General features: G+C 38.3%; 1 protein-coding gene across 9 annotated transcripts in view; it reads left to right on the top strand.

The window, feature by feature from the left end:
* ZNF462 (zinc finger protein 462) overlaps positions 1 to 21,361 on the top strand; it is a 162,225-nt gene that overhangs the window by 40,011 nt on the left and 100,853 nt on the right. The gene's annotated exons all lie outside the window — the stretch shown is intronic.

The raw sequence follows: 21,361 nt of genomic DNA, 5'->3' as shown, positions 1-21,361 counted from the left end.
ATGAGCCAATCTTGAAGATTGGCACCAGGTTATTTAAAAAAAAAATTAAAGAGTTTACTGAGATAAATGATAATGAAGCAGTGAAGGAAATGAGAGGAAAGGACTGTAACTTTCAAATCATATTTCATTTTATTTCCCTAGTATGCAAGCCATGAATTCTCTGCTTTTTTGTCAATGTAGACATGCTGGATCATTACTAGTTTATCTCTTCCTGAGTTTTAAGATATGCCTGTAAAGTAATGTCAGGTGATTCAAGGATAATATTCATTCATTCTTGGGAGATTTTAGTTTGTGGTACAACTAAAGAGTTGTTGGTTTTGAAGTCAGAAGACCTTAATTCAAGTTCTGATTGTGCCATTTACTACATGTGTGATGTTGGATAAATAGCTTAATTGCCCTAGACCTCAGTTTCCTCGTCTAAGACATATGGGCGATGGACTAAATGATCTTTAATCCAAAAATAATCTATGATTATTTTTTAAGCACATATGAGTTTGGCACTATGCCAAACTCTGGGGAGACAAAGAAAGGAAAAAACAGCCCCTGCCTTCAAGGACCTCACATTCTGATGGAAGCCATTATGTATACAAGTTATATGTATAGTGTAAATGGAAGGTAATTTCTGAGAGGAGGCAATAGCAATGGTGGTCCAGTCCAACTTCAGATGTTTGAATCCCATTCAATAAGTATGTATTAAACCACCTATTCAAGGCCCCTATGCCAGATGCTAGGGATTACAGAAATGAAGAAGGGCATAGTCCCTGGACTCAAGAAGCTTGAAATGTAATAAAGGGGATGAAGTGTGCTTCTAATCCAGGTCTTAAAGGGAAGGATTTCAACAGGTGGTATTGTGGAAGGACCCAGTTTCAGATGTTAGGGATTTATTTTGCACTCGGAATTAAAAATGTGATTTTCTTTTTCCTTTCCTGGGTTGGTGAAGGAGAAACACAATGGACTGTCCGTCTATCTTCCTTCAGGGAAAAGAGTTAATCATACCAAGCAGGCAAGTAGTTCCATGCACACTGACATTTCTGCTTCTGCTTTTGAAGTTAAGATGGTCATAAGAGAGAAAAAATACTTTCAGGTCCAAGCCTTAGGAAAGGACATTCCTTTTATTCTTGGCATTTAAGTTTTAGTGCTGTTGAGTTTTCTCTCTCTCAAAATCTTCTTCATTCCCATTAATAAATCACATCTGAAAATGAAATCACTTTTCAAGTTCTTCCCCCACCACACCCTTTATAATGAGAGAAGGTGACGTTTTCTCAGATTTATCTGAAATGGCTTAGGATATATTTTCCTGGCATTTTTTCTCTGGATGAGTTCCCATTGTTGATTAAGCACATTCATGAGCACTTTCCAAATAGTCCTATGAGACCCATCCTTGCATTCTGTTCTGTGAAAGGAGGAAAAAATAAAAAATGTGTTCAGTGTTCACCTTGCCTTACAGTGGGTAATCTCCGAGGAATGATTTTTCCTTTCAGGAAGATTGGGGTTTTCAGGTTAAATTCCACATTATATAAATTCCCTATTGGTAAAGAAGCAGAATGATCAACAGTCTCTCTTTAGTGTGCACTTTTCTGCTTAAAAGAGAAAGGCCTCTCAATCTGAGGGTGTTGATTAAGACATGAAGACAAGGTTTGAAATTGGTGGTGGCTCAAGGTCACTAGTATAACTAATGGGCCAACTGAAAATGATTAGCAGCTGTTGTAATAGACTTTTAATAACTACAGCTGTATGAGGAAGAAGCCAGCACAAGGTATCTGGAATGCCCACTTTGAGGTCTTTTGTCATTCTAAATAATCATAGCATCAATTTAGCAAAAGTTCAGCCCAGGCCAAAAAAAAAAAAAAAATTGAAGTACATGGAGAAGTATGTGTAGTTTTTTCTTTTCTTTTTCTTCCTTCCTTCTTTTTCTCCTTTCCTTCCTTCCCTCCCTCTCTCCCTTCTTCCTTCCTTCTTTCTTTTTCTTTCTTTCTTCCTTTTTTTCTTCCTTCCTCCCTTCCTTCCTTCCTCTTTCTTTTTCCCTCTCAGCTCCCTATTAAAAATGAGCCTTAAGGAATTTGTCGATTTGTTTCAGGATCTACCATTCATTGAAAGTTATTTTCCTATGAAATTTAAACCATTCTAAAATTTAAGGAATTTGATTTTCACTTATGAACTTGTTTTTGTATTTATTGTATATGTCATCACCCCCTTAATATCACAGATTTAAAACTAGATGAGATGACATTAGTGGTCATTCTTATCAGCTCCCTCATTTCATAGCTGAGAAACTGGAGACCCAGAGATATTCAGTGACTTTCCAAGCTTCTTACAATTAGTCTCAGAAACTGAATTTGAACCCAGATACTCTGACTACAAATTCAGCACTGTGTTATATTAAACAATGAGCTCCCAAAGGGCAGATACTGTTTCTTATTTGTTTTTGTATCCCTAGTCCCTAGTAAAATATTTTACCATACTTTAGGGATCTGGGGTCTTACCTCTATGGGTTCTTCCTCCAATGATTTGTATCCAAATTTACCTGTGCTTCTCAAGCCTATGAGGCAGGCTTAGGTTTACATCTTCCCATAAATCTGCCCCTGGAGAGTCACCCAGCAGTCTAGGTGACTTTGTCTTAATGCCTTGCTTTGGGTGGATACCAGTGGAGCTACTCACAGGTTCTTTTTTTTTTCTTGTCTTTTTGGAGGGGGGAAGGCAGGGCAAATGGAGTTTTAAGTGACTTGCCCAAGGTCACATGGCTAGTAAGTGTTAAGTGTCTGAGGCTGTATTTGAACTCAGGTCCTCCTGACTCCAGGGTCAGTGCTCTATTCACTGAGCCACCTATAGCTGCCCCCTAAGGACCACTTTCTTTCTTTTTTCTTTTTTTTTTTTTGGTCACAAGCTCTTTCTTAGCTGATTCTCTTTCACTTTTACTTAGTGACGTTTTTTAGCCAGTACTTCATAAATATTTGAGTCAGCTACTAGGTGAAAAATAAAAGGTATTTGGAACAGTTCTCATTCTCTGTAACCTACCTGTTCCCTCTTCCAAACCTGAAGTACCTCTTCAAGCTTTTTGTAAATTTGCTTGGAAAGATAAATTTTTAACATGGCCGTCCTTTAGACTCTCTTCCCATTTTTCTCCCTTTACTTGGAGTATATTTTTTCAAAAGTTAAATCTAACCTTTTTAGGTTCATTTTGTACATGAAGAAATGTGTCTATCATCTTGTTCTGTGATTATGTTTCCTAAACAGTCACAGAGCAAATTTTGCCCCAGATGGGCTCTATAATCATAGTAATCGATCAGTCAGTATTTATTAAATGCTTGCTACATGCCAGACATTTATTAAGTGCTTATTATTATTATTTATTAAGCATTTCTTAAGTGCTTACTACATGCCAGACACTGCTAAGTCTTATGACCAGGTTACCTTGGCCTCCCAGTGGCTCATCATCTCCCTGTTTTCCTAGACTGACTTTCAAGTTTCAGTTCAGCATTTCTAAGATAGAACAAGTAGCCTGAGGATCAATGATGCTGGCCTAGAAGGGTGGAGAATTGGGGAAGGAGGGGTGACAACAAACCTTGTAGGTTTTCTGGGAAAACTGTCATAGTGGAGAGAGTACTTGATTTGGAATCTAAAGATTTAGCTTCAAATCTTGGTTTGAACTATGATAAAACCATATGCAAAACCTTGATTTTGGACCTACTTGCCCTGGGCAAGTCATATGACTTTTTAGAATCTCATTTTCCTAATGTGTTGTTGTTTGTCCTTCTGTAAAATAAGGGGATTGAAATACACTAGTGATGTCAAATAGAAACAGGGTCCACTAAGCTATACACAAGAATCCCTGCAGGAACATATTGACTTAGAAAACTACATATATTAATATTAGCTATGCTGTATTGTATTTTTATTTTATTAAATATTCCCCAATAACATATTAATCTGATTCTAACTGGCTAGATGTGTTCTGAACTACATGACCTCTGGGCTCCCAATCTGAGACTCTTGGAATAATATACATTTGTGAGTCTATGTTTCTGTCAACCACAGAACGTATAAACAAGGACAAGATAGAGTAAGGAGATGGAAATTCCATTCATGGAACTTGGGATAGCTATGGTCATGTGAGAAATAGAGGTTCCAAAAGGTATGGAAGAAGCTTTTCAGTTAAAAAAAAAATCACTTTTTTAATCATGAAGCCTATCTCCCAGTCATACTTAAGACAGTTTGAGTACGAACAGTAATAAAGGAAGTACTCCCTGACACAGAGAATTATTATTAAAAAAATGTGTTTTCATACCTGAACTTTGATTCCTTTGCTGTAGGGAGCTCCTGGTGAAGCAGCTCCTTGTACTAATGCAGGTCAGCACCTGCTCTGCAATTTGCAGTCTCAGAGTGTGGCCTGAGGCCCTGAGAAGTTAAATGATTTGCCCAGGGTCACACAACCAGTGTTTGTCAGACACAGGACTTGAATTCTGCTTTCCCTGACTCAGGCTAGTGCTCTACCCGCTATAGGAGGATAAATGGTACTGGCGGAAAGCTGAATTATATGCAAGAAGGGTTTAAATAAATTCATAGATGATGGTCATTAATAAGTTTATTGAGAAAAACGAGGGTGTGTCCTCTAACATTTTGAGGCTTAGCAACTCTAATGTTTTTTTATAAAGCATTTTTAGTGTCTCTGGCAATAACTGGCATGGAAGGATTGTTGCCAATCCATGATATTGAATCTTGCTTTCTTTTGTAATTTAGTTTTCAGTGACTATGAGATGGCAGCATAAAGGCAGAAAGGATGAAAGTTTCACTAAGAACATATCATGAATTTCTTAATCTTTACCCCTTTACTCTTACCCCAAGTAGAGAAGACAGTTGTCATCATCTCATTCCTCCTATCCATAAATTTAAGGTATCATGGTGACAAGAAGCAGCCTTGTGTCACAGAAAGAAGCTAGAGTTAGGTTTGACTTTTATTTCCTGCTCTTTTACAAGCTTTGGACAAGTCACCTGTTTAGAAGCCAGCTTCTGTTTTCTATAAAGCAGGGATAATAATGTTTAAATTCCAAGGATATTATGAGTAACAAGTGAGAGAGCATATATAAAAATAATAAAATTCTATGCAAATAATGTTTAGTAATAGCATGGATTGGAAAGTGAACGATAAAGGATGGGAAGTGGGAAATGCTACTGGTGCTGGTTAAAGTAGAACCAGTTCTGCTCTCCTCAAAGACCAATGATCACCATGACTCTTGTTTGTCTTAAAGACAGAGTTGTTGGCATGGAGTAGAATATATTGTTTTCATTGAGCTATCCAAGCTGGTTGGCTGACAACTTTTTTTCAACTCTCTGGGGTTGAATACACTGACATTAGTAGAGTTGGTTATTTAAGAGTTAGTTGAGAAAATGGCAGTAATGCCTTAAGAAAGTCATGGATCTTTAATAGTTTGTAGGCAAGAGGATATTAGGAGACTAAGGTTGCCAGTTTAACACTATGAAAATGTCTTAGTCCTTTGTAATGGTAATGGAATTTGAAGGTCTTCCAGCCCCTTGTATTGGCAAACAGGTACTTAGCACCTTGTTTCAAGTTCATGATCCAGAACTTGTGAATCCCACAGTTGGAGGAAGTTGCTGATATAACAGGAAGTGGCAGAACAAAGAGGAGCTAATACCATATATAAGGAAAAGCCCAAGCTAGAAAGCCAGAATTGCTGAGAGAGAGAACTGCTAGGATCCTGAGAACTTCTGAGAACTGCTATGAATTGAGAACTTCTGGGAGCAAGCAGCCTGGAGGCTGAGGAGCTACTGTGAGTGAGGAGAGGAGGATCCTTGCTTGAGGGAATGAGTGAGAGAGGAGGACCCTTGCTTGAGGGAGCCTGTTTTGTTGGGGTTTTGTTTTTTTTTTTTGGCTTTTTGGAAGGCAATTGGGGTTAAGTGACTTGCCCAAGATCACAAGGCTAGTTAAGTGTTAAGTGTCTGAGGCCAGATTTGAACTCAGGTCCTCCTGACTCCAGAGCCCTGCTCTATTCACAGCACCACCTAGCTGCCCTTAGGGCCTGTTTTGTTTTGAAGGCTTGGAAATGTAGATGTTCGCTGCATTGACTATGTATACCAACTTCATGGTTACTATAATGACTTTGACTTTCTGGTTTGGGGACTTGGTTTCCTGGTATTTGAATAAATGTCTTGTTTCTGTCCTCCATGTGGAAAACCTGTTACATTTTGTGATTAACAACCACACCAGCCTATTCATAATCTCTGTGGGTGCTGTGAATATCACATTTCTGGTACATCCTTGTAGAAAGGAATTCTTCTATATGAAGAACTGTTTGTGGTCTAGGGGGTATATATCTTTACTTGATTAAGAAAGTGCTGGAAATGTCTCCCAATTAGTACTTTGTGAATTGGTAACTACAGTCTTTGGTTTAACATTTTACAAAAGTGTCCTTAATTCTGAGGCAAGGAGTCTTCCAGCCTCTTGGCATTTTCCTGTCTCATGGTTATCATGTATCATAACTGAAGGACTACTGATATTATTCTTCAAGGTCTCTTACCTAAGATTGTGAACCTGACTCGGTACTGTTCTCTCTTTAGAGTCAGAGGGTATTACTATTTTGTATTATCTTTGAAGAACTGATAGAGTTTGCTAAATGTTTTAAAATTTAATATATTGAACCTTATTCGGGCCATTGAGGGGGGAGGCCATCTTGACTTGGACCTTATATGGAGAAATATAGTAGGGGGATTACTTTTTAAAATTCTTCTAAGTGGCTTCCAGATTCTTCCCTTCCTTTCTATTCCTGCTGCTGCCCTAATCTGTCCCCTTACTACTTCATAGCCCAATTATCGAAGGAGGCTCTTTGTTATTCTCCTGAACCTATTGCCAGATCAGCCTTCTAAGAAACAATTCTTACAGAACATGGTATCTTAGTAGTTTAGAGATCATTTAATCATATTTTTACATATCAGAGATCCATGGTTACAACAGTGCAAATGCTTCTTTGGCTAGTACCAACAGCAACCCCCTTATGCCATCATAGACAGTTTAGTAAGTTACTGTGATTGGGGGAAAAAAAAGTCTGGTAGGCAGCTGGAGGCTGGCCCTCACATGACATAAATATGGATGATTTGTCTATTCCTGGACCTAGAAAGGCCTCAATTATATCGTGTGTATGTGTGTGTGTATTTCTAGTCTGATTGGCTCTTTTAAGACTTGTACTCTTCAAATGTAGTCTTGGAGATCTTACATCATTTCCATGATGACTTCATGCATCAGAATAGGTGGAGTCCTATCACTATATATAAATAGGACTCACAGCTCCAAACCAAATTACTTAATACATAATTACTTATATGCATATACAGATAGAGCTTATGCCGAGGTATGCTAGTAGATGTTTAACAAGCAGCTCTCAAGCAAAAAAAAAATACATAAAATATACTTTTCAAGTTTAAAATGCATTTTTTTAACATTTTCTCTGTCACTTTCATAAGTCTAGATAATCAACAATGAATCAAGACCTGGTTTTTAGTGTTTAATGATTTATGAGATGTCAAATGATCACAATAAAAATGTCGTTAGTTTTCACAGACTGGTGTGAGCTGACTCCAGCACATCACTGAATATGTGTATATTTTTATATGTATATCATATATTATTATATTACATATACATATATATATACATGTGTATTTGTATGTGTGAATATAAAGATATGTATGTATATGTAAAAACACGTAGGGGTTTTTTGGAGGGGGGAAGTGGTTTTAATCATTTAGATCTATGTCCATGACCACATTTAATCTATATTGAGGTAAGAAGTGTGTCTCATACTTCTTTTTAAGACCAAAAACAGTTCTGGGCTTGTATTGGTATAATGGAAAGAACCTTGGACCCTAGAACCTTGATTCGAATAAAATTACTTAATGTCTGTGGGCTTCATCTGTCAAATGAAAGAATTGGATTCATGATCTTCAAAGTCCATTCCAGCTCTGTATCCAGAGGGTCTAAATCTAAATCCTAAGGGCATTTTTTTTTTTCCAATAAGAAGTGCTTTCTTCAGTACTGCATGGTGAGATCAGTGGTGAAACTGGGCAGGCAAGCCTTATCTGATGACTTCCCCTTCACTTGGCCAAGCTACTTTATGATCTGGAGTCATGAGATGAATGACCAGCATCGGATCACATGATTGTTGTCAGAAGTAACCTGATTCCCTATGGCCAGCCTATGTTTCCTAACTGATCTCACTGGGGGGAGTGAGTCATACGTAGTGGTTTAAAACTATGGCACTGGAAGAACTACACCTATTTTGAATTTTTCTGAAGGTGATTTTTTAGATGTGTCCTAATGGTATACACTGATCTCACATGAGGCATCACAATGCCTTGCATAGCATAACGAATAAATGTTGACTGAATGAATAAATATAATTCCCCAGTCCACTGAGTGCAAGGGCTATGGCATTCATTTTTTCCCTTTTCTTTTTTTCTAGTCCCTCCTATTGTTCCTAATATAATTCCTTACACACACTGGATACTCTATGGATTGTTGGCTATTTAAACAAAATTTGTTTTTCAACTTCGTTCAGCTTTATCTTCTCAAATCTAAATACTTAGGATCCTATCCAGAGTCTGTGAATAAATTTAGAGACTAATTGTTTTGTAGTTCTGTATGCCAATAAGCAATTGGTCATTAATGACTGGTTCCTTTTTTCTGTACCCTAGCCAATCTGGGTACTTAGTAAACATTTTAAAAAACAATAGGATTGTCTACTTGCATGTACCTAAAGATGATAGCTGACCATCTGGAAGCACTATTTTTCTACCTGTTGACAAACTAGATCTTACAAGACCATAGACAGCTGGCAGTGGAGAAACTCATTGGGAACTCATCGTTCAGACAGAAATGGAAACAGCAAGCATGGAATTGTCAGTTTTGGTGTCTGCTGGATCTATACTCTCACTACGTTGAATTATAGTGGGTTTGAATGAATGAAAAATACTGAAGTTATTATTATTGGCTTAGCAAATTCTCCACTTATACAAACTTAGGACTTTGGAAAAATCACAATAACAACAAAAACAATAAAAGAAAAACCTTATTTTGCTACTTCTATCTCTTGGGAACATTTTCCTTAAGAATTCATTATGGAAAGCTATAGCTTTAGTAAAGTTGGTGAAGGGTCTTTGTTGCTTGGTGACCTTAACCCAATGTCAAACAAAAGCCCAGGTTCTGTTCCTTCCTAGGTTGTCAGGCATCTGGACCAGCAAGTTTTTGCTATGCCATCATAAGCTTTGCTGACCTATTTATTTGAGTGAATACCAAAATACCTTGTTTGGATACAGGTCCTTGTCACTGAGTCCTAGCTTCCCATCCCCAATAGACAGTTCCAAGATATTTTCAGTCTTCTGGAATACAGTTAAGCCAATTAATGAAGATGTGTCCCAGTGACATACTACATTATCAGAAGTTTCGGGACAGAAGGTAAAAATAGGATAGTCAGCCTAGCGATGTTTTCCAATATGTTGAAAATGGGGGATATTGATAGAAAATTCGTGTTAAACATCAAAGAGAAATAAAGATAATAAAGTTTTAAAAATGAGATTAAATGTGCTTAGTGGCAAAAATTAAATATTCAACTAATAATTATGAAGCAAAAAGAGTCAGTTTTGCCTTCAAGGTCAGTGTCACATGTAATGAGATTTCAGGCTTCCTTCTGTCCCCCAAATATTTTCCCCATTTGCTTGCTGATATTTGAAATTTATCTGAGAGCCAAAGCCTTTCTTTTTACACTTCAAGACAAAAGGTTTAAAATTCAAGTGCCTAGGGAGCAAAAGTTGCTGGACATCTGAATTAGGGAAGTATAGAGGGGAACTGGGTGATGTTGACTAGCAAGTCAGGGAAGGAGTATGGACAGAGTGCCTGGGGATGCAAAAGATATTTGGATATTGGGGCAAAGAGAAGGTTTGTACAAAGACATTTTTGAACAGCAAGGTGCCATAACTGTATGGAGTATGCCAATATTGCTTCACATGGCTTAGGAAAATGTTACTGTAATTTTTTCTTTTTAAATATAGCAAACTTCATTATGAAAAAGTGTTTTGATTTCATCAAAGGAATAGGTATCCTTGACCATCAGGTCAGGGTATCCTTGCAGAAAGGGTGAGACAGACTTGGAAAAGTTGTTTGTTGTACTCAGATTTTCTCTCATCCAACTAAACTATTTTTCTAATTTGTAGCTGAAATTATTAATACTCACACTGTTTATAGAACTTGACCACATGACCAAATTCTTCACTTTGGTCCATGCTATGGTTATTAGAAGGACTTTATAGCAACTTTTTAGAATTTGATCCTGATACACATTGGACAAAAATGTTCAACAGAGATGAGTGAGTCACTGGGATTTAGCATGGCATTCCAGAGAAGTCTAAAAAAGAAACTGAAGAGTATGACTAAAGAATCAAGCAGCGGTGTGACCAGTGGTATATTTAAAGTAGTTATTATATCTAAAATGGAACTTAGTGTTGGTTTTTGGTTAGTAGAAACCTTATACATCAAGAAGTCATGATTTCATGGGTAGATTGCATCTCCTCTGTAGCTTAGTGGATGGCCTTCACGTTTGCTGGAACTGAAGAAATCTGTCCCATCGTTCTAGTGATGTTCTTCTCTGGACTTAAACTGGGGTGTTCCTCAGAGAAAATACCTATAGTCTCTCACTGTAATTGTGTTTGGGGGTCTTCCAGACTGGTGAAACCTTCTAGAACTTACGCTACCCTGGCATAGCTTTTGAGAATCCAGGTTCCTTCCACGTGGTTAAGTATCATAGGAAAACTTTAGTGACAGCAGCATAAGGAATGTTTTCCAATACCACATATGATTCTTTTGAGGGATGCCTCATGTTGGCCAGGAAGCAAGGATAATTTTAGCTTATTAAAGCAGCTAGGTAGCATAGCATGTAGAGCACTGGGTCTGGAATCTGGAAGAAGACCGCAGTTCAAATCTGGCCTCAAACACTTTCCTAGCTGTATTCTTGGGCAAGTCACTTAACTTCTTTCTGAGTTTTCATTTATAAAATGTACTAAATAATAGAACCATCCTGCTAGGGTTGTTTTGAGGACCAAGTTCAATATGTTTTAAAAGCAATTTGCAAACCTTAAAGTGTTTTTTATTGAAAAAATAGATGCTAGATTATTAATGTTGTTGTTATGACTTTTAAAAACTCCTAAAGTCCCAGAAAAATGAAATTTTCAATTGTTCAGACTTCTTTTATTAGCTGGGTCTTTTAGCTAAAGTTTATCCCCACAAATTCCTTAATTTATAATTCTGATTCATGACATGACTATCTAGGATTATAGAGTTAGAGCAGGAAAAGACCTAAGAAGTTGTCTACAGACCTCATTTTACACATGAGGAAACTCAGGCCCAAATGACTTACCTACCTAAGGTCACAAAAGTGGGAAAATGACAGAGCTGGAACTCAAACCCACGTCAGTTTTCCTTTAGTGATATGACAGTAATTACTACTAGTAGAGCCTCTGTGAAATGAACAAGGATGTTCCTCACCAACAGCTTCCTTCTTATTGGTGACCCATTAAATTATACTTTGGCCAGTTGGCTTTGACATAACAGCATTTCTTCAGATCGTGCCTACAAACATGTTTTGATCCTAGAACTTCTTTCCTACCTGAAATACATTGAAAGAACCCACAAATTCTGATTTAGAGTTTTGAAGCCATGCCATATTTACAGAACAAAGGAAAGTTGGGGAAGTGTTGGCATAAAGTAGATAACATTAAATCAATTAAAATTGTAATGTGTTGTTGCATTGACATTTTAAAACAGAATCCCTCTTTACCTCATGCTAGAACACTAGGATTCTATGAAACATAGTGGCTTTGGAACAGTTAAAACAGTATACATGCTGCTTAGTCCAGCAATGGGACAAATCTCTTAAAAAAATACCAGTGACTTGTTTAGTAACAACTCATCTACCTAACACTTGTTAGGGTGGTTGAAGCCCTAATACTTGTTTGAGGCCCTTTCCAGACAAAGAGACATGATAAAAGTGACACCAGGTTAGAGTAAGTTCTCACTCTTAAAGCATTGTGAAGGATTACAGATTTTAAGCTATTACACCTCAAAACAGTGAAAAGAAATTGAGGGGGAAATGAGTCTGCAGAAGGTCTGGCAATCAACCCAGTGGTATCATTTCCAGAGCATTTAGAGAAGAAACTGGGAGAATAACAAATACAGGTCAAGTAGCCCAGGTTTGCTGACATTTCTGTAGTGATCTAGTTTAATCAACAATGATAATAGAGGTCAATTTCTCTGGACTTTGTCATATTAGCATCCAAAGAATAAAATGTGGATCGAGCATTGGGACATAAAAAGATTATTAGTAATAATAGCGACCCTTTATAGAATACTTTAAGGTTAGCAAAATTCTTTCTACATGTTCTCCCTTGATTCTCACAGCCCTGGGAGGTAGGTGCTATTGTTATCCTCATTTTATATATGAGGAAACTGAGGGAAACAGAAGATTTCACTGACTTGCCCAGAATCTCACAACCAGTTTTTCTCTGAGGTCAGATTCAAACTCAGACCTTCTTGACTCCAGACCTAGAGCTCTGTCTACCCTGCCAATTAGCTGTCTTTTGGAAGAGTGGTTGAATTTGACCAAATGTGTGCAAGAAATTTACAGGGACACAATACTGAAGTTATTCAGAGATCAATATCATAGTTATCTCAGAGGTAAAAATTCCAAAGGAATAGAAAAAATAAAGGTTAGTATAATCTTAAAAGGTAGTAGAGGGGATATCAACTGCTATTGACTCATTTCTATATTCTTACTCCTATTAAAATTATTTGAAAATGATTTAAGCGTGTTCAGGGTATGTATGGTTTGATAAAGAAACGTGATTGGGAAATAGGCAGGTTTTGTGGACATTTTTTTTTAACAATATACCAATGACTAAGTATAGAGAATATAAGATTTCAGTGTATATTTACTAATTTTTTATAAGAACTAAATTAACTGTTCATAGGCATGTACAAGACATTTCACTAGGTTGTAAATCTACAGAATTTTATTCTTAAGGCAAACATTTATCAGATATTCAATCCAAGAGGAAATTATTTTTATCCTTCAAACTAAAGAAACTGAAACTTATTATAATATAATATTATTGTAATATACATATTAGTATTATTATAATGCTATTTAAATATAACCTGACTTTACTTTAAAAATATAGACTTTCACAGTGAGGCACACAATAACTAAATTTCTATTTATAGCCAGGCATATACAAAAATAGAGTCACTTTTCATGATTTTTGTCTTTAACCAGATAATAAACTATTTCAAATTGGCCAAAACAGATTAAGATGTCATCTCTGTCTTAGAATGATACCATACCAAGTGTTAGGGACTTATTCCTTAATCACATCATTATAATTAACTGACAAAGCCAATTTTTCTTCAGTTCTTATTCAGTGTATAACATCTCCTTTCCCCCCAAGTGAGAAAATACTTTCCTATAAACATTGTTGTTCATTCGTGTCTGACTCTTCATAACTCCATTTGGGGTTTTCTTAGGAAAGATACTGGAATGGTTTGCCATTTCCTTCTCTAACTCATTTTACAGATGAGGAGACTGAGATCAAGTGACTATCCCAGAGCTACACAGCTAAGAAGTGCCTGAGGCTAGACTTAAACTCATGAAGATTAGTTTTCCTAATTCAAAACCCATTGTTCTATCCTCTATGCCACCTAGCTACTCGTCCTATCAATGGAGGGAGTAAGCAAGTTTCGAGATTGCATGTGATAGGATCTGCACATAGGAAAGAAGTGTGAAGGGCCTCTGATGTCCTCTCATAATGCCCCTGGGCTCCTTACCAATCCAGACATCTGTCTTGGTTGGGCACACTGCTCTGCTGAGCTCCCTGGGTCACATCTCCTTCAGGACATGCTGTCCTACTGATTGGTGATAGTGTCTAGCACATCCAGCTTTTAGCTCAGCCAAAGCCCTTGATTAGCACAATGGTATGCTCCTTTAGAGTTTAAAAAAAAAAAAAGAAACCTTTACCCTTAGAACCAGGACGAAGTCTCAATTCTGCTTCCTAAGAATCTTCACTCAGCAGCAGGATCCCAAATGAGGCAACAAACTCTTCCTCTCAGGTCTCTAGACCAGGGTGACTCTTTAGTTTTTCCCATTTACTCATGTAAATATATGGACAGAGAAAAAGAACTAAGGCACCCCACATCCAAGAGGCAAGTCCATTGTCTTTTCTAACTATGCCATATTTTCTTATTCTTTCACAGAAAGACATGGCCACAAAAGTATGACACCCTTATAAAACTTCAAATGAGATATTCTGAGTTTGACTGGGGCAGGGTCTGAAAGGGCTTTGTACTATACCTTACCTCCATTTTCATAGTTTCTGCAGTTTGGCATTTGTTTTTTTAAACAACAATTTGTACTTTAAAAGAGCACATCATGTAGTTAAATTAAAATGCAAAGTCACTTTTTTTCTGGGAGACATCAAAGGGTCATGCCCAGAATATCTTGTACTCATGGATTATGGCAGCCTTGGTAACTGTCTTCTGAAAAGGTTTCTCCCACATGTGTGACCATGGTGATAACTTTGATAAGTAATCAAGTGGTCAGCATTAAATGAAGGAGATATGTGCTCACTAAAGTCATTTGAAAGTGTTAAGGGGGATGGTCCATTCAGAGTTCAAATAAGAGAGGGACTTTCTATAAATAAGTTCTCCTAAATATTCCTAATTATGTAGGATGTTATGCTGATTACATCCAACTTAAAAGTGCCACAGGACTTCTTTATTGAAGAGTCACTCAGAAACCATTCACACTAAAAAAACCAAATGGATGAAAACCACATGTCCATTTTATGACATCTGGGTGAGCAACTGGTTAAGTTATTTCATTGAAGTGTGTGTGTGCATAAAATTAGACAAGCAATTTATGTGAACAACGAGATTACCTCCAAACTGAATATGAGAACAGGCTCTATCACATTGGGAAAATTCTGTAATTTCCAAACTGCTTGAAAACACAAATATCCATATTTTTACTATAAATATCCTCCCAGTCTAGAGGTAGTGTGTGGTATGATAGACAGAGAACCAGTGTTAGTCAAGAAAACCTGACTCTGAAGCTCTTCATCTGACACATAATTGTCTGTGACCTTGGTTAACTCTCTTCTAGTGCCCTAGATAGCCCTATAAGAGAAGAGTATCTGCTTTGGTGGAAGGAGTTTCTTTTACCAATGAAACCACAGGGCCAGCTGGGGGTCCACAATTTAGAGTTGTGGCTCCATGTGGTAGCTAAGCCTAACCCATCCTCCCAAATAAGCCAGATAATCCTGAGAGCACTTAATGATAAAACTAGACAACAGACAGATTAAAAATGGAAAGGATCTCTCAAGATTTCTACATCCAACTATTTCCTATCACCAATAACAGTGGAACCACATCATTTAGATTCTAGTATCACAAACACCAAAGTCCTTGCTGCATGAAGTAAAAATGGCACTAAAGACAACAAAGGGACTACATGTTGTTTTCATGCACTTGTGGTTTTTTGTTTTTTGTTTTTTTTTAAGTGTGAATGACCAAGGATGTCTGCCCTCGGTTTGGCATAATTTGGAGGAATTGATTCTCAGGATATTTGAAAGGGGAAAAATACTGAATGAGTAAGGAAATGGACATTAAAACCAAACAAGTGATTAAGAAGATCTCACTAACTACTGATCCATACTCATCTCCTCAAAATCTTTGAGATAATTTGTAAATATATCAAGGGCATGCTCAGTGAAAACCTAAGCAATCAGGAAGTCTTTCACATAGTCAACAAAGAAAATATAAGATCTTACTATACTTACAGTAAAAAAAGAAGCATCATTTGATTCAAAGCAAAATGTATCATTAAACTCTCTTCTCTAGCATATGTGTGTATGTACATAATACATGTATTATTATCAATCTGTCAATATAAATACATACATAATGTTAAGAATCCTAGAGGAAGTTCTCCTATATATCAGATTAAACAACTATGGATGATTTATGTAAAGATATGGACGAGAATCCCACAGGATGGGAAGGCATAGAGGTATGGTCTTTTGAAAAAGATTTGTGGCTTTTAGGGACCTGAAATCTCAGTAGCAGTCAACAGTGTAATATAGTAGCCAAAAAAAGCTAGACTATTGTGAGGCTCTATTAAGAGGCACAGTGTTCAGAACACAGGAGTTAATAGTCTCTGGAGTGTTACGTTCAATTTTGGGTGCGATCTTTGAAAAAGACATTGCCATGGAGAAGAGCATCCAGAGGGGAGAGTGACTAGGAAGGTGATGTCATGAGAAGATGTATTGAAGGGCCTGGAAGAAAAAGTTACTGGATATTTGATAACTGTTAGGTGTTAGAATGTCATATGGAAAAAGGATTAGACTACTTCTACTTGGCTGTAGAGACTGGAACTAGGAATCATGGGTAGAAATTGCCAAGAGGCAGATATTGGTTCAATGTAAAAAGAACTCTTGAGCAGTTAGAGCTATACAAAAAGTGAGATGGGCTTCCTAAGAAGGTGGTAATTTCCCTCTCCCTTGAGATCTTGAAGCAAATGCTGAATGATCATCAATCTGGGAAATTGTAGACAAGGTTCTTGTTCAGTTTTAGGCTAGACTAAATGGTTTCTAAAGGCCCTTCTCACTCTGACCTATGATTCTGGCCCATTGGTGGGAGTACTTCCAGTAATGGAGTCATAGGCCATTATGATCTGGGATGGTCAATATGGCATAGTGGATAGAAAGTCAGCCTTGGAGTCAAGAAGACCTCAATGCAAGTCTGACATTTAACACAGTCTAGCTTTGTAACAATGGACAAGTCACTGCACTTAACTCTTCAGTCAGTGGTCCTTATTCTTGGCCCCAGTGGTCAAAGACTGTTGGGTTTTTTTCATACTTGTCATTCCCTAGACTTGATAGAATCACAAGTCTGAACCAACAGGGACACATCTGGTGTGCAGAGCACAAAGCAAATGCTTTTTGCAGGACTTCTGTGTATTTAAATAATTTGATCAAAAAATGTATTACAAAATTTATGGCCCATGTGAAATATGCTGATTTTTTGATGATGAGTTAAGATAATGAATAGAGAAAAGATACTTACCACATTTATTGTCCAGTCAGTGATTATAAAGATTCTTCATAGTGTCCAGGAGGGGTGCATGAGGCTTCCAGCTAATCTGAGGGGGTGCGGGCTAGTACCAGCAGGACAGGAGGTAATACTGTTGGCTGCTGCTGAGTCTCAGGTCTGCTTCAATGGTCAGGTAGAACTCCCAGTTTAAATCCCAGAGCTGTTGTCTGTGATCAGAAGATATTGGTCTGTGAGGGGTTCAGGAAGAGTTTAGACATGTCTCACTCATCCTCCCATCCCCATAGAAATCTAGGGATTGGCTAGGTGCAGCTATAAAGTTCCTTTTCTCCTGCAGGACCCAGAAAGAGTGGCAGCAGTCATTGGGGTGCTGGGGGTCATCTAGTAGGCACTGGAAGCATTGAATTTCAGACTCATAAAGGGTACTACCAATTCTGAAATCAGAGGTTGGTGGTGATGTCCTTGTCTCAAGTTGGGTGGGTCTCTGAGTGACTGCAACTCAGAGTCCTTGAGACTCCAAGAAGTTATTTCTATACTCTAAAGTATGTGGGGTGCAGAGTTAAAATAGTACCACAAGAATAAAAACTTCAGATGACTTAACAACAATGGAAAAATAAATGGTGGCTGGAGGCAGGCTTTGAACAACCATCCCTCAACAATGACATAGAAGTATGGCACGGTATAAAAGATATTAATGAGAATATATATGATGGGAAGAGGAATTTGGTTGATGATGTAGTGAGAGTGATGGATAACAGATAATAATAGCTACATCAACTTAGCACTTAAATATTTGCAAAGCTCTTTAAATGTTATCTCATTTGATCTTAAGTACAATTACCTACAATTCTCTGAGGTGGGTGCTATTATTATCCCTATCCCCAGATGAGGAGCATGAGACCAGGAGATGTACAGGGCTTTGCTTAAGGTCATGCAGTTACTAAGATTGAGGTAGGATTCAAACTCAGTGAACATAATGGTTGTTGCCCTGGTACCCACAAAATGTTAAAAGAAGCAGAGAGCTCCTTGGGTAATTTCCCTGTGGAAGATTTGTAGAAAGACCTAAGAAGGAAATGTATAGGGTGAAAGGCAGGAAGGGATTCTGATCTGGACCAGTATGAAAGTTGCTGAGATCACTGATTCATGGAAGTTTTGACAGCTGCAGATTGATCTGATTCTCACAAGCAGGACTCTCCATATTTTGCATCTGAGAATACTGAGAATTAGATGCTAAGTAATTTACCTAGTCACACATCTAATAAGTGGTAGAGTTCTGGGATGACCCAAAGCCAACAGTCACTCAAGGTCGAGTGGAAAAAAGTGCTGGATTTGGAGTCCAAGGACAAGTCACTTAATTCTCTGGGCATCAGTTTTCTCGTCTGTACAATGTACAGATTGGTCTTTATGTTTTCTTGCAGTTCTCAGTCTATGATAATATGGCCTATAATCCTCTCTTATACCAAACTATCTTTGCATGAAGGTCCTGCCAAAACTGAAGCATTGCTTCAGCTAGACTGAACATCGCATCAGCTAGGTTGTATACTCCTCAAGGGAAAGGGTTCTACTATTCTTCTTTCGTATCTTCCATCGCCCCTTTCGTGGTTCTGGGTACCTGGTATTTGCTTAGCCCTTTCTGCTTTCATTGAGCACAAAGAAGTCTTGTATCCTCACCTTACACAAAGTACTTCACCTCCACACCTCTTAGAATGTTCCTGCTTTCTTCTTTCCGACCGTCTGTTTTGGTTGCTACCACCAATTTTAGTTCTTGGAAAGGCTTGAATTCAGTTGCATTCATGATAAGGATTTCTCTTCGCCAGAGTCCTTCTTTCTTGTTGGTTTCTTACAGAGAATTTTCAAAAAAGAAAGAGCTTGTGGTGGATTCCCCCCCCCCCCCCCCCCCCCCCCCCCCCCCGGTCCAGTATCCCACCCATTTAGCTCTTTGATAGAGGGAGTTTGGATGAGAATTCCTCCACATGTGGTGGAAATTCCAGGTGGAAGGAATGTCAGGGGTTGAGGCTGACTTGAAGAATGAGGCATCCGATATGGATGGAGAGCCATCCAGCATAAGTGGTGCTCTTGCCTTGCCATCTGAATAACTCCCCTGATGTATGCCATGAAGGCTGGATTCCTTGCTGGGCAGTTGGATACTACTCTCCTCCTCCTTTCAATTTTAAATGAACATCCACTGATATTTTCAGATACCCCCAAGGCTCATTCAGCAGGGCTCTTCAGTGACTGCCTTGGCAGCACACATTTTCCATAAGAAACAAGACGATGTTTCTCCCGGGGTAGATTTGGCAGGCATCGAGCCACTGCATAACCTTGCTCTGATTCCATGAGGTTGGTTTCTGAAGAAATATAATTCAGCATTATAGCCCTTGGACTGCCTAGCATACACCTTTGTCAGCAGTTTTAGGTGTTCAAGTGTGTTTCTGAGGCATGAACAAGCCACTTGCACAACTGAAATGCAGCCTAAGTGCTTAAAGTGGTCAAGACAGCAAAATATTACTTTTGTAACCCTTCTCTTATTAGCCTAATATTTCTGTCGTGCATTTAGAATGCTACTTTTCTAATGTCAGTATACATAAGAAAGACCTTTCTGACACAGTAATGTTTGAGGGTATGGACTTTAACAGAGCTTGGCAATTGAGAAATGGAAGTGAATGGGCAAGACTTGGTTGCTTTTTGTAGGATCATATGATCATAGATGAAGAGTAGGAAGGGACCTTAGAGGCCTACAAGGTCAACTTTCTTATTTTTGAGTTGAAAAATTAGAGGCTAAGATCTGGAAGGGACCATAAATATAATTGAATCTGTGTCCTCTTCATTTTGCATATGAGGAAATTGGGGCCCAGAGGCATTATGAGTTGTCCAAGGTCACTTGGGATTAGCAGAGTCTCATTTCAAATCTGTGTTCTCTAATTTCAAATGTAGTGTTCCCTTTTTCCTATGGCATGTTGCTTCCCACTAGCTTCATATTTTGAATGATGTACTTTTTAAAACTGTCCTGACTTTATGAAACTAGTGTAGTAGAGAATTAAACATTTAGGATTTATTAACCACTGTCTATGTGCTAGGTACTATGCTAAAAGCTAGAACAAGATGAAGAGGTTACCCATAAAGAAGGTTAAGGTTGCTCTGGAGACCCCAAAATACCAACACTCTGGGTCCTGTTGAATGAATTCGACTCAAGTCTTCTCTCAGCCAAAGAAAAGCAAAGTTTATTAAAAATTCGCTTGTATTGGACACAGAGTAAGCCTGTGCTAGGGAATTCTATGGCACTCTCACAAACATGGAGACAAGATGGGGTCTTATAAACAGAAGGTTGTGGGAGGAATCTAGGGGTGGTCTAGAGGAGAAGTTTGGGGAAGGTCTTCAGGAGAAGTCAGATGAGATCAATGAGTGATTAAGGGTGGGAAGTTGCTGGAGGCTACCTGGAGACTACAGACAATGGTGGGCTAGGCCAGTTCAAGGGTGGACTGATATTTTGATAGGCTTAAGGTCTAGTAACAGAGGTTTGAGCCCAGCCACAATGTAAGGCTTTTGGCAAATGCCTTATCAAATGGGACTATTTAATCAGTTCAAGGGGGTTCCCAGAGCCTGTACCTTCAAGGAGCTTATTGGAGGAAACAATATATTCTAGGGTGGAAGCTATGGGGTGAAGAGAAGGGGGCAGGAGGAGTGTTGAGAAAATAAAAATGCCAAGATTCAGCATTGGAGTGGATATGTGTGGTGAGTGACTGAGGAGTTGAGGGTGACACAGAGGTGGTGAGCTGGGCTGTTGGTGCCTCTGACAGTAATAAAAAAGCTGGAAACAGGAGAAGAATATTTGGGAGGAATGATAATGACTTGTTTTGGCCATGTTGATTTTGAGAAGAAAGAAGTCTGCTCCTATTCTGTTCCTATAGTCTCTCCTTCCAACAGGCTTATATTTCTTTGAATCAGTGGGTAATGGGGAGAATGGTTTCTAAATTAGTCATAGCATACCTTTTGACTAAGGTCTCCATGGGAACATGGGGTGGTGGTCACTTGTTGAAAGCAATAGAATTACTCCTCCTTGTCTGCTTACTGACCATGCTATGCAGTCAACCCTTCCTCTTGGAATGGCATAGCAGAATTACACATGGATGGAACAGCCAATGTGAGGAGAATAATTTTTACTTTTTCCCCTCCATGAGCCAACTCTCTCTCTCTCTCTCTCTC

The sequence above is a fragment of the Petaurus breviceps genome, unplaced genomic scaffold (assembly GCF_028583685.1).
Source record: "Petaurus breviceps papuanus isolate PSGF00001 unplaced genomic scaffold, PetGlider_PUasm1.0 187, whole genome shotgun sequence".
Lineage (NCBI taxonomy): Eukaryota > Metazoa > Chordata > Mammalia > Diprotodontia > Petauridae > Petaurus > Petaurus breviceps.
The sequence above is the reverse complement of the archived record's forward strand: the minus strand, read 5'-3'. Positions and strand labels throughout refer to the sequence as shown.